This window comes from Archocentrus centrarchus, chromosome 24, assembly GCF_007364275.1.
Source record: "Archocentrus centrarchus isolate MPI-CPG fArcCen1 chromosome 24, fArcCen1, whole genome shotgun sequence".
Lineage (NCBI taxonomy): Eukaryota > Metazoa > Chordata > Actinopteri > Cichliformes > Cichlidae > Archocentrus > Archocentrus centrarchus.
The window spans coordinates 32229511-32242322 of record NC_044369.1 but is presented as its reverse complement, the minus strand read 5'-3'; the positions used below and the strand labels follow the sequence as shown (position 1 = coordinate 32242322).

The 12812-nt window shown below is 41.8% G+C and overlaps 1 protein-coding gene across 3 annotated transcripts in view; it reads left to right on the top strand.

Annotated features, from left to right (window-relative positions):
* The window catches only part of cep85l (centrosomal protein 85L), a 64383-nt gene that overhangs the window by 17219 nt on the left and 34352 nt on the right, over positions 1–12812 (top strand). For all 3 annotated transcript variants that reach the window (XM_030722343.1, XM_030722341.1, XM_030722342.1), the window contains exon 3: positions 7175–7258. The gene's annotated coding sequence lies outside the window, so the exon portion shown is untranslated. The remainder of the gene's footprint in view (positions 1–7174; positions 7259–12812) is intronic.

Genomic DNA, 12812 nt, shown 5'->3' with positions numbered 1-12812 from the left:
TACTTAAATAGGTTATTGCATAGAAACAGTCGGTTTTGCATTTTGCAGCCCTGATTCCTGCTTATTACACAGAAACTACCATGAGCATTTCCAGATAATGCTCACACTTGTTGCAGTTTACTTAAATAGGTTATTGCATAGAAACAGTCGGTTTTGCATTTTGCAGCCCTGATTCCTGCTTATTACAAAGAAATTACCATAAATATTTCCATTTAATAAGCCAAAGCATTAAGCATAATATTTAGGCTATTAAGCAAAGCAGAATGCTGAGAACCTAAGGTATAATTAATTCAAGCCTTATAACATGGTAATACCATCCTATTATGTTAAAACATTAGCCAATATTACTTCATAATTTTGCGTTTATTACAATTTATTAAAAATTATGAAAAGTTAAATGCATAAACATTACTTCCTTATTGCTATCTCCATACAATATTTTTACCACATTTTTAAGCTACTATTACTAAAGGGTTTAGCCTCATGGGCATATCTCTGTTTCCACAGCATTACCATCAGTTTTGGGGGCCTTACGATCCATTTACATAAATTTCAGTGGAATATTACTCAATTGTAACCGCTGTTGTTACCAGCAGTATTACTTGATATTAGCTGGTAATTACCTTGATAATTGGATGGCAATAACCGTTAAATTTCCTCATTATTACCTTCTGTTTCCAGCTTTTTCGCTGTTGTTACTATTGGTATTACTTGGATATTAGCTGGTAATTACCTTGGTAATTGGATGATAATGTCCTGTATATTACCCCATTATTACCTTTTGTTTCCAGCTTGTTACCCCATTATTACCCCCTTATTACCACATTATTACCGAGCTGTAATAGAAAGTGCTACCAAAATAAGTTATGTGCTAGTATAGTGATCATATTTTCTTGTAATAATTATGCTTATGTTTAAATTGCATTTTGAAATTACTATATTATTGATGAACATTGATGTCTACATGAAGAGGAAGTCTTTGTATGACTTTTCAGAGACCTTTGTACAGAATGTGCTTTCTTTACAATGAACAAGAAGCATAAGACAGGGTCTTACATCTAATGACCCTCTAATGACTATCTCTAACACTCAAACCTCTGTTTGAGTTTTGTATTTGTGCACCCTGTTACAAAAAAGTTGACAAGAAGTGAAAGATTATATTAATGTCATGTACAGGTGCTGGTCATAAAATTAGAATATCATGAAAAAGTTGATTTATTTCAGTAATTCCATTCAAAAAGTGAAACTTGTATATTATATTCATTCATTACACTCAGACTGATATATTTCAAATGTTTATTTCTTTTAATTTTTAATATTATAACTGACAACTAATGAAAACCCCAAATTCAGTATCTCAGAAAATTAGAATATTACTTAAGAACAATACAAAAAAAGGATTTTTAGAAAGGTTGGCCAACTGAAAAGTATGAACATAACAGTATGAGCATGTACAGCACTCAATCCTTAGTTGGGGCTCCTTTTGGCTAGATTACTGCAGCAATGCATTGTGGCATGGAGTCTATCAGTCTGTGGCACTGCTCAGGTGTTATGAGAGCCCAGGTTGCTCTGATAGTGGCCTTCAGCTCTTCTGAATTGTTGGGTCTGGGGTATCACATCTTCCTCTTCACAATAGCCCATAGATTTTCTATGGGGTTAAGGTCAGGCAAGTTTGCTGGCCAATTAAGAACAGGAATACCATGGTCCTTAAACCAGGTACTGGTAGCTTTGGCACTGTGTGCAGGTGCCAAGTCCTGTTGGAAAATGAAATCTGAATCTCCATAAAGTTGGTCAGCGGCAGGAAGCATGAAGTGCTCTAAAACTTCCTGGTAGACGGCCGCGTTGACCTTGGACCTCAGAAAACACAGTGGACCAACACCAGCAGATGACATGGCACCCCAAACCATCACTGACTGTGGAAACTTTACACTGAACCTCAGCCAACATGGATTCTGTGCCTCTCCTCTCTTCCTCCAGACTCTGGGACCTTGATTTCCAAAGGAAATGCAACATTGACTTTGATCAGAGAACATAACTTTGGAGCACTCAGCAGCAGTCCAGTCTTTTTTGTCTTTAGCCCAGACGAGACGCTTCTGACGCTGTCTCTTGTTCAAGAGTGGCTTGACACAAGGACTGCGACGGCTGAAACCCATGTCTGCATATGTCTGTGCGTGGTGGTTCTTGAAGCACTGACTCCAGCTGCAGTCCACTGTTTGTGAGTCTCCCCCACATTTTTGAATGGCTTTTGTTTCACAATCCTCTCCAGGGTGCGGTTATACCTATTGCTTGGACACTTTTTTTTTTCTACCACATCTTTTCCTTCCCTTCGCCTCTCTATTAATGTGCTTGGACACAGAGCTCTGTGAACAGCCAGCGTCTTTAGCAATGACCTTTGTGTCTTGCCCTCATTGTGCAAGTTGTCAAAGGTCGTCTTTTGGACAACTGTCAAGTCAGCAGTCTTCCCCATGATTGTGTAGCCTACAGAACTAGACTGAGAGACCATTTAAAGGCCTTAGCTGATTAGAGTGTGGCACCAGGTGTCTTCAATATTGAACCTTTTCACAATATTCTAATTTTCTGAGATACTGAATTTGGGGTTTACATTAATTATCAGTTATAATCATCAAAATTTTAAAAAATAAACATTTGAAATATATCAGTCTGTGTGTAATGAATGAATATAACATACAAGTGTCTTTTTGAATGGAATTACTGAAATAAATCAACTTTTTCATGATATTCTACTTTTATGACTAGCACCTGTGTTTTATTTTAGCTACAGCAAGAGACCTTATGGCTGTGTTTCCTCTTGAAGACAAAACTGGTGTGCAAGTGGAACGTGTTGTCAAATGTTTGGATTACTTCCTTTTTCACCTATGAACCTTCCTGTATGCCATGTGCTTGTAATTTCCCAACACTCACCCTCGACAATATAAGCAACAGAAAATAGAGCTACTTTTTAATTTTCTTTCATTGCTTGTGTTCTACATAACAGATTCAAGCTGAGTACATTCATTACAATTAAAATTTAGATTGGAATAACCATTGTGTTCCCATGTACCAATATTATTTTATTATTATGTATTAATATAGCACAAGGTTCCATTAGCTTTGTACAAAAACAGAAAGAAATATCCTCCATCCATCCATCCATCCATTTTCTTCCGCTTATCTGGGGCCGGGTCACAGGGGCAGCAGCCTAAGCAGAGAAGCATAGGCCTCCCTCTCCCCAGCCACCTCCACCAGCTCATCTGGTGGGACACCAAGGTGTTCCCAGGCCAGCTGAGAGATATAATCTGTCCAGCGTGTCCTGGGTCTGCTCCGGGGCCTCCTCCCGGTAGGACACCCAAGAGGCAACCAGGAGGCATCCTACTCAGATACCTCAACTGAGTCCTTTGATGTGGAGGAGCAGCAGCTCTATTTTGAGCCCCTCCCAAATTGCTGCACTCCTCACCCTATCTCCAAGGGAGAGACCAGCCACCCTTCAGAGGAAACTTATTTCTGCAGCTTGTATTCACAATCTCATTCTTTCCGTCACTACCCACAGCTCAGGTGAAGGTAGGGATGTAGATTCACCAGTAAGTCAACTGCCTTGCTTTCACGCTCAGCTCCCTCTTTACCCTGACAGACTGGTGTAGCTTCCACATTACTGCAGACGCAGCCCCACTCCCACACTCCCATTCCCTTCTCCTGTAACTTGTGAACAAGAACCTGAGATACTTAAACTCCTCCACCTGCAGCAGAAACTCATTCCTGAGGTGGGTATGCCACCTTTTTCCTGCTGAGGACCATGGCCTCAGATTTAGACGTGTTAATTCTCTTGCCAGCCACTTCACACTTGGCTGTGAACCATCCCACTGAGATGGAGGCCAATGCCTGATGAAGCCAACAGGACCGCATCTGTAAAGAGCAAAGATGAGATTCTTAGGCCACCAAGGCGGAAGCCTTCTGCCGCTTGGTTACACCTAGTAATTCTGTCCATAAACATTATGAACAGAACCGGTGAAAAGGGGCAGCCCTGGCGAAGTCCAACATCCACAAAAATGAGTCCGAATTATTCCTGGCACTATGAACCAAGCTCTCACTGCAGCTGTACAGGGACTGAATGGCCCACAACAACAGGCCAGACACCCCATACTTCCGCCGCACCTCCCACAGGATACCCTAAGGGATGTGGTAGAATGCCTTCTCCAAGTCCACAAAACCCATGTAGACTGGATGGGCAAACCCCCACGCACACTTAATCCTGTGATAGTTGGAACACACCCTCCGGTCTCCCTTCTTAAAGATGAGGACCACCACCCCAGTCTGCCAATCCAGTAGCACCATCCCAGATTTCCATGCAATGTTGCAGAGGCGTGTCAACCAAGACAGCACTACAACATCCAGAGCCTTTAGGAACTCAAGGCAATTCTCGTCCATCCCTGGAACCATGCCACCAAGGAGTTGTTTAACCACCTCAGTGACCTCATCCCCAACGATGGGCAAGACATCCCCCTCATCTCCAGACTCTGCTTACACTACAGAAGGCATGTCAGTGGGATTCAGGAGGTCCTCGAAGTATTCCTTACACTGCCTGACTATAGCCTCAGTTGAAGTCAGCAGCACCCAACCTGCACTATAGACTGTTTGAGTAGAGCACCGTTTTCCATCCTGAGTTGTCTGACAGTTTATCAGAATCATTTCAAGGCTGTCTTTTTCCATGGCCTCACTGAACTCCTCCCACACCCAGGTTTTTGCTTCGGCCACCGCCCGAGCCGGGTTCTGCTTGGTCTGCCGGTACCCATCAGCTGCCTCCGGGTTCCCAAAGCCTAACCAGGCCCAATAGGACTCCTTCAGCTTGGTGGCTCCCTTCACCTCCGGTGACCACCATCTGGATCGGGGATTACCACCATGACAGGCACCAACCACCTTGCAGCCACAGCTCTGAGAAACAGCTTCAACAATGGAGGTGTGGAACATGGTCCATTCTGACTCACTGTCCTCAGCCTCTCTTAGCAATGCTGTTGAAGTTCTGCCAGAGGTGGGAGTTAATAATGCATTAGTCTTATATAGGGGTTTTTCTAGACTCTCAGAGATGCTTTACAATTTCATGCACTATTCATTCACAAGCTACTAATGTAGCCACAGCTGCCCTGGGGCAGTCTGACAGAAGCGTGGCTGCCAATTTGTACCTATGGCCCCTCCGACCACTACCAAACACCAACCACACAATCACATTCACACTTAGGCAATGTGTTTAACACACATTGCCAGTGTCTTGCCCAGGGACACAATGACAGCATGCGCTCAGACGGGGACTTGAGCCAATAACCCTCCGGTTGCAAGGTGAGCACCTACCCATTGCACCACTGCCACCAACGCGAGTTGAAGATCTCACAGACTGGGGCCTCAGTCAGGCATTCCCAGCACACCCTTGCAATATGTTTAGGTGCACCGGGTCTCCATCATCCTCCCCCCGCCACCTGATCCAACTCACCACCAGGTGGTGATCAGTTGACAGCTCAGCTCCTCTCTTCGCCCGAGTGTCCAGAACATATGGCTGCAGATCTGATGATACGATTATTAAATCGATCATCGACCTGTGACCTAGGGTGTCCTGGTGTCACGTGCACTTGTAGATATCCTTTTGTTCAAACATAGTTTTCATTAAGGACAAACTGTGGTTTGCACAGAAGTCCAATAACAAAACACCATTCGGGTTCAGATCAGGCAGGCCATTCCTCTCAATCATGCCCCTCCAGGTCCTCACTGTCATTGCCCATGTGAGTATTGTAGTCTCCCAGCAGAATGATGGAGTCACCCCACCCAGCGACTTCAAGAAGGGTGGGTACTGTGAAATGTCATTCGGTGCATAAGCGCAAACACCAGTCAGGACCTGTTCCCCAGCACGAAGGTGCAGGGAAGCAACCCTACCCCAACTTTCTCCCTTGGTTGTCCCTCGCACCGAGGGACAACTCCAGACTGGAACAGAATCCAGCCCTTCTCCACGAGACTGGTTCCAGAGCTCAGGCAATGCATTGAGGTGAGCCCAACTATATCTAGCTGGTATCTCTCAACCTCACGCATTAGCTCAGGCTCCTTCCCCACCAGAGAGGCGACATTCCATGTCCCAGTAGCCAGCCTTGATAGACCCATACGACGCCTCCTGCGGGTGGTGAGCCTACCGGAGGGCATGGCCATTGGCCCAACCAGAGTATCTGCGATTCTCCTTAAGTAAAGCATGTCAGTGCTTTTGCCATGTCTGCCAGATAACTTATTCTGGATAAGCATTACCTTAGTTTCCAGTAGAGGTGGGGATCACCAGATACCCCACATATGATATTATCAAGATATTTCACTCATGATACACATTGTGATTTTTTTTTTTTTTTTTTTTTGGGATATACTGAGTATTGCAGTATAAATACTGTGGTTTATCACCTTTTCTTTTCCAATTGCAATGTCTGTCATTGTCATTGTCACTAAAACCTGCCATATACAGTGTCTTGCGAAGTATTGGCCCCCTTGAACTTTTCAACCTTTGCCACATTCAGGCTTCAAACATAAAGATATAAAATTTTAATTTTTTTGTGAAGAATCAACAACAAGTGGGACACAATCGTGAAGTGGAATGAAATTTATGGATGTGTCAAACTTTATACAAATAAAAAACTGAAAAGTGGGGCGTGCAATATTATTCGGCCCCTTTACTTTCAGTGCAGCAAACTCACTCCAGGAGTTCAGTGAGGATCTCTGAATGATCCAATGTTGTCCCAAATGACTGATGATGATAAATCATGATAAATCATCAGCAAATGACTGATGATGATAAATCATCAGTCATTTGCGAATAATATTGCACGCCCCACTTTTCAGTTTTTTATTTGTTAAAAAAATTTGACACATCCAATAAATTTCATTCCACTTCATGATTGTGTCCCCTTGTTGTTGATTCTTCACAAAAAATTAAATTTTATATCTTTATGTTTGAAGCCTGAAATGTGGCAAAAGGTTGAAAAGTTCAAGGGGCCGAATACTTTCGCAAGGTTGACATAAGACTGAGTCAGTCCTTCTCAGTTACAATTAGCTGTGCTTAGTTTTTTCACAGGACTTAATAGAGTCCTGTGAAAACTGTCTCTGTTACATGACTGTGGGATAGAGTCAGACCTTCTCTATGTTTTTGTTTTACCAGATGCTGAAGGGACTCCCCTGCCAGTCAACATTCTGGTGAAGGTTAACGAAGGTCTACTGAGAAAAGAGAGCAAGATATAGATAGGTACTAGAGGTCACACACAAATACTTTGAACTGCCGTAATTCTTCCTCTAAAACACACACCACACCCACCACACACACACACCTGTTTTCAGACCAAAGTGTTTGTTGATAATAATGTTTTCATTATATGTGTAGGTACAGGATTCTCAAGGCATTCTCATGTCCTCTAGATGACTTTCTTGAAAATGACTAGTCCAATAGAAACTGTTTGCTTTTGTTTTGTTCTTTAAAATAGTCAACTTCCATCAATCCATTATATTTCACTTATCCAAAATCAGATTGTGATAACAGCTGACTAAGCAGGATATTATAGATGTCCTTCTCTACAGCATCACTTTCCAGTTCATCCTGGGGGACCCTGAGGTTTTTTCCCAGCCTAGATGAGATATGCTATTGTGTAACAAAGAGGGATGTGGCTGCAACAAAAACAAAAAAGAAAAAGAAAAGACAGTAACACTCTCTCTCTCTCTCTCTCTCTCTCTCTCTCTCTCTCTCTCTCTCTTCTCTCTCTCTCTCTCTCTCTCTCTCTCTCTCTCTCTCTCTCTCTCTCTCTCTCTCTCTCTCTCTGTCTGTCTGTCTGTCTGTCTGTGTGCACGCTCACCATGACATTCTACAAAATTTCTTTCTTGCTTTGAAAACGATAACAAGTGTCTTGTTGTGGATGATGGCAAAATATGCGGAACACTTTTATGGGAAAAATCCCACAAAGCTCAAAGTCCACCTGAGAAGCATGCACAAGGTGGCTACTGAAACCCCTTTAAATCTATGCAGTAACCTACGACATAACCTAACGTACACCTCTTGAGAAATGTAACTACACATCAGGTCCACCATAGACATAATACGTAGATGCTGCATTGAGCAGGTCGGCCCCGTTGCTGTGATACGTTAGTGCGTCCGCCATATTGGATGTGGCAGATCGGTGCTCTAAACTAATACAAGTAAATGGACTGAACTTCATAAAGTGGCTTTCTACAAAGTTCTTTAAGTTAATGTGTCTCATTCACACAGGGACTCATACTGGGAAACTGACAGGCATAAAAAAATAATCTAACTTTCTCTGATAATTACAAATGTTAACTCCCATATTAGGGTGCACCATCAAACCAGTGTATGTATTGATAATGTTTTTATGAGTGTTTAGAGCTACCTATGTTTCTAATGCTGTTACTGTGATGATTGTGACATGTAGATTTAACATTTGCAGGTTTATAAATTTAACAAAACATTTTTATATTCAGTGATTTTTTTTTTTTTACTTTAAGTATTATTAATGGCAATATTTAAGACGAAAACAAATTTTACAAATTAAAATAAGACACTGCCATAGACAGTGATCTATTTTATTTTCTTTTAACAGTAAAACTGTACACTAAAATTATAGATCCATGTTTAATTGCATACAATAAAATGTTGTGGTTTAAAAGGTAAAACAAAACAAGACCTATATCCAACTTTTGTAAAGTGATTTATAAATTGGCAAATGGACTAGTTCTTATATAGCCCTTTTCTACTCTGAGCACTTATACAATACATTTGTATTCACCCATTCATTCAAGCACTTCCATGTGTAGCTAAGCTAAGTGCTTTTATTGTCTAATATTCACATGCATTCACACTCCAATGCTTGTGTCAGAGAACAACTTGGGGTTCAGTATCTTGCCCAATAATACTTTGGCATACAGCCCGTAATCGAACTGCCAACCTTTCGATTAGTAGTTGACCTGCTCTACCTCCTGAGCTACAGCCACATAAATGTATTACTATTACACAAAAACAAAGGGCCAAGAAGCACAAATGCAAAAACAGACTCATGAGCAGACAGCAGCAAACAGGTCTGGAAGATCAATCACTTTATTTGTATCAGATTAGTTAGTTCAGGGTAATGTAGTTACGATTGACTTCATTGTTTGGAGGCTGGTTTCACCGCAGGAATACATAGTATTACTGCAACGTCTGCAAATTATGTTTTCAAAATGTTAGGCCAAATGCAATAAAAAAAATGTTCACTCTTACCTGTGAAGGGTAAGCCCATGTGATCCAGTCATTTTCATTTGCAATCGTTTTTAGTTTTCATTAATCACTTTCCTTACCGTAAATTCTACTTACAATCAAGGTCTAAATCAAACCATACCTAGACCTGGCAGTCAGTGGTTTCCTTTGTTTTTTCCTTTCCCTTTTTCTTTCTTAAGAAATACTTTATCATTTTACAGTGTTTTCAGAGTAGTAGTTGTTTTCAGAATGTGTAAGTTTTTTTGTTTGGTTTTTTTTCCCTCTTATTCTCAGTTTATTCTCAAATTCAAGAACCTTTTTCAGACACAAAAAACCATTGTTAGGGAACCCAAAATTTTCAGACCAACAACTCAGCAGTGACACACTTTCTTGACGCCACTTGTCTCTCATGATAATCACAAATGCAACCCATTAGGCCTGATTGCTCCCCATACTCCCCGAATATGGTCTGTGCACAGATATTCAATACAGACAGTTAACTTTAGTTTGTTACAAAGTAAAAAGAAAACCATGAGCTTAGCTCAAGAGAAGAGCTCATGGACCTAAACCTTTGGACATAAAAAAAAATAATCCTCAACATTCATCAAAGTTTATGTTCCGCATTGGATAGTGGCTGTATCAGGAATTTCACCAATCTGTTTCCAATCTGAGCACCTGGCCAGGGATGGACTCTGAGGGGCTGTTAGTTGAACAGGGCTGGTTGAGTAATCTATGTTCCACCCTGGTTCAGCCATTACTGTAACATAATGCACAAAATTAGAATTAGCCACACCATATATATTCATTTATGATCTTTTTTTTTTTTTAAATTCTTGATAATTCTTGTTTTGATTTTTTTTCCTCAAACTTTTTATTGATTTCACTTAAAGTGTGAGGTGGAACCATCACAGTCGTTCCTCATTTGGGAGTGCCTCATGGAACACTATATTCAATTCAATTCTGTTTATATAGCACCAAATCACTACAATAGAATAGAATAGAATAGAATGCCTTTATTGTCATTATACAGGATGTACAATGAGATTGGAGGGCCACTCCTGTTCAGTGCCATGTAACAGAAAATCAAACTCTCTAAAATGAAAATAAAAATATTATAAAAATATTATAATCTAGTATAATCAATATGATCAAGAGATATACAGAAAATAAACAATGTGTAAAATATACAAAAATAGAATGTATAAAAATATATACATACATACCTACATTGGTGTATCTGTACATTGTAAGAAAGTAAATGCGTGTATACATATAATAATGAAGATGATGAATATTGCACTTGGTGAATGAATATTGCACTAGTGAATGAATACTGGATATTACACAATGTCTGTGTAGATTCTCAGTCATCCAGGTCATAGTAGTCTCTGGAGCTTGAAAAAGGCGACTGGACTTCTTTTTGTTTCTTGAAGACGTTTCACCTCTCATCCGAAAGGCTTCTTCAGTTCTCAACCAAATGGTGGAGAGACCCAGGTATTTAAACCCCTGTGGGCGTAGTCCCATGGAGGTGGTTATGACCCTCTATTGATCATGTGCGTGAACACATGTGCCCAGGTGTGAAGAGGGCGTGGGTCATATTTAATCAGTGGTTTCAGTTGAAACCAATTTAGGACTCCGCTCCATTGTTTCCTGTGGCCTATTGAGGTCACTGGAACAAAGGTGTGAATGGGGGTTGAGACGTCTGGGAAGGGAGCTCAGGACAGCACTGTAAGCGGGGGAAAGTTGGTGACGTAATCCACCTCCTCTGTTCAATGATGGTTTCAGCCACTCTCTCCAGTGCAAGACTTCCTCCATCCAACCTCACCATTCAGGAGAAGAAGGCCATCACAGCCCTAAGCAAGGATCAAAACATCACCATACTGCCAGCCGACAAGGGGAGGTGCACGGTTGTGCTGAATTCATCGGATTACCACAACAAAATTACTACACTCCTCAGTGACAACAATACTTATGAGGTCTTGAGACGTGATCCCACAAGCAACTACAAGAAAAAAGTTGTTTGCTGCCTGCAACAACTTGAAAAGGAAAAAGCCATTGACCGCCCCACTTACTACCGCCTGTACCCTGGAGAAGCCACTCCATGCATTTATGGACTCCCAAAGATCACAAAGAAGGAGTCCCACTTCGACCCATTATCAGCAGTATAAACTCGGTCACCTACAACATTTCCAAACACCTCGCCACCATCTTATCACCGCTTGTTGGCATCACACCCCACCACATTGAAAACTCTACAGATTTTACTAACAAGGTCCAGAATCTTGTACTGGATCCAGATGAAACCATGGTGTCCTTTGATGTGGTTTCACTTTTCACTTGCATACCCACAACTGAGGCAGTGGAGACCGTCAGAAGACGACTACAGGAAGACGATTCCCTACTGAACAGAACCAGCTTCACCCCAGATCAGATTTGTGCACTTTTAGATCTCTGCCTTACCACAACATATTTTAAATACAATGATGGATTCTACAGACAGAAGCATGGATGTGCCATGGGCTCCCCAGTGTCTCCCATTGTAGCCAACCTTTACATGGAGGAAGTGGAAAGTAAAGCTCTTGGTTCTTTCAAAGGGATGGCACCTAGCCACTGGTACAGATATGTAGATGACACCTGGGTCAAAATCAAAACCCAAGAAGTAGAAGCCTTCACTCGTCACATTAACTCAGTGGATAAATACATACGTTTTACCAGGGAGGACACCAGAGATAACAAGTTACCATTCCTGGACTGTGCAGTGCTTATCGAGGAAGATGGAAGCCTCAACATTGAAGTTTACCGGAAGCCCACACACACAGACCAGTATCTCCTCTTTGACTCCCACCACCCTCTGGAACACAAACTTGGGGTGATCAGGACCCTACAACACCGTGCGGAAAGTGTTCCCTCTAAGGCAGAAGGGAAGCATAAGGAACACACACACATTAAGAAAGCCCTCAAAACATGCGGTTACCCCGACTGGGCCTTCATCAAATCAGCTAAGATGCACAGGAATGAAGGCCAAACACAAACTACAGAGAATAGGAAGGACAAGAAGAAAAACATTGTCATCCCATATGTGTCAGGCTTGTCAGAGAAACTCAGAAGAATTTTCTCCAAGCATGACATCCCAGTATACTTCAAACCAAGTCACACCCTAAGACAAAAACTGGTTCATCCCAAGGACAAACCCGCCAAACACAAGATCAGCGATGTAGTGTATGCTGTTCAGTGCAGTGAAGAGTGCTCGGACCTCTACATTGGTGAAACCAAACAGCCTCTTCACAAACGAATGGCACAACATAGAAGAGCCACCTCGACAGGACAAGATTCAGCAGTACATCTGCATCTGAAGGAAAAAGGGCACTCTTTTGAGGATGCCAATGTTCACATTTTGGACAGGGAAAACAGATGGTTTGAAAGAGGAGTGAAAGAAGCCATCTATGTCCACTGTGAACAACCATCATTGAACAGAGGAGGTGGATTACGTCACCAACTTTCCCCCGCTTACAGTGCTGTCCTGAGCTCCCTTCCCAGACATCTCAACCCCCATTCACACCTT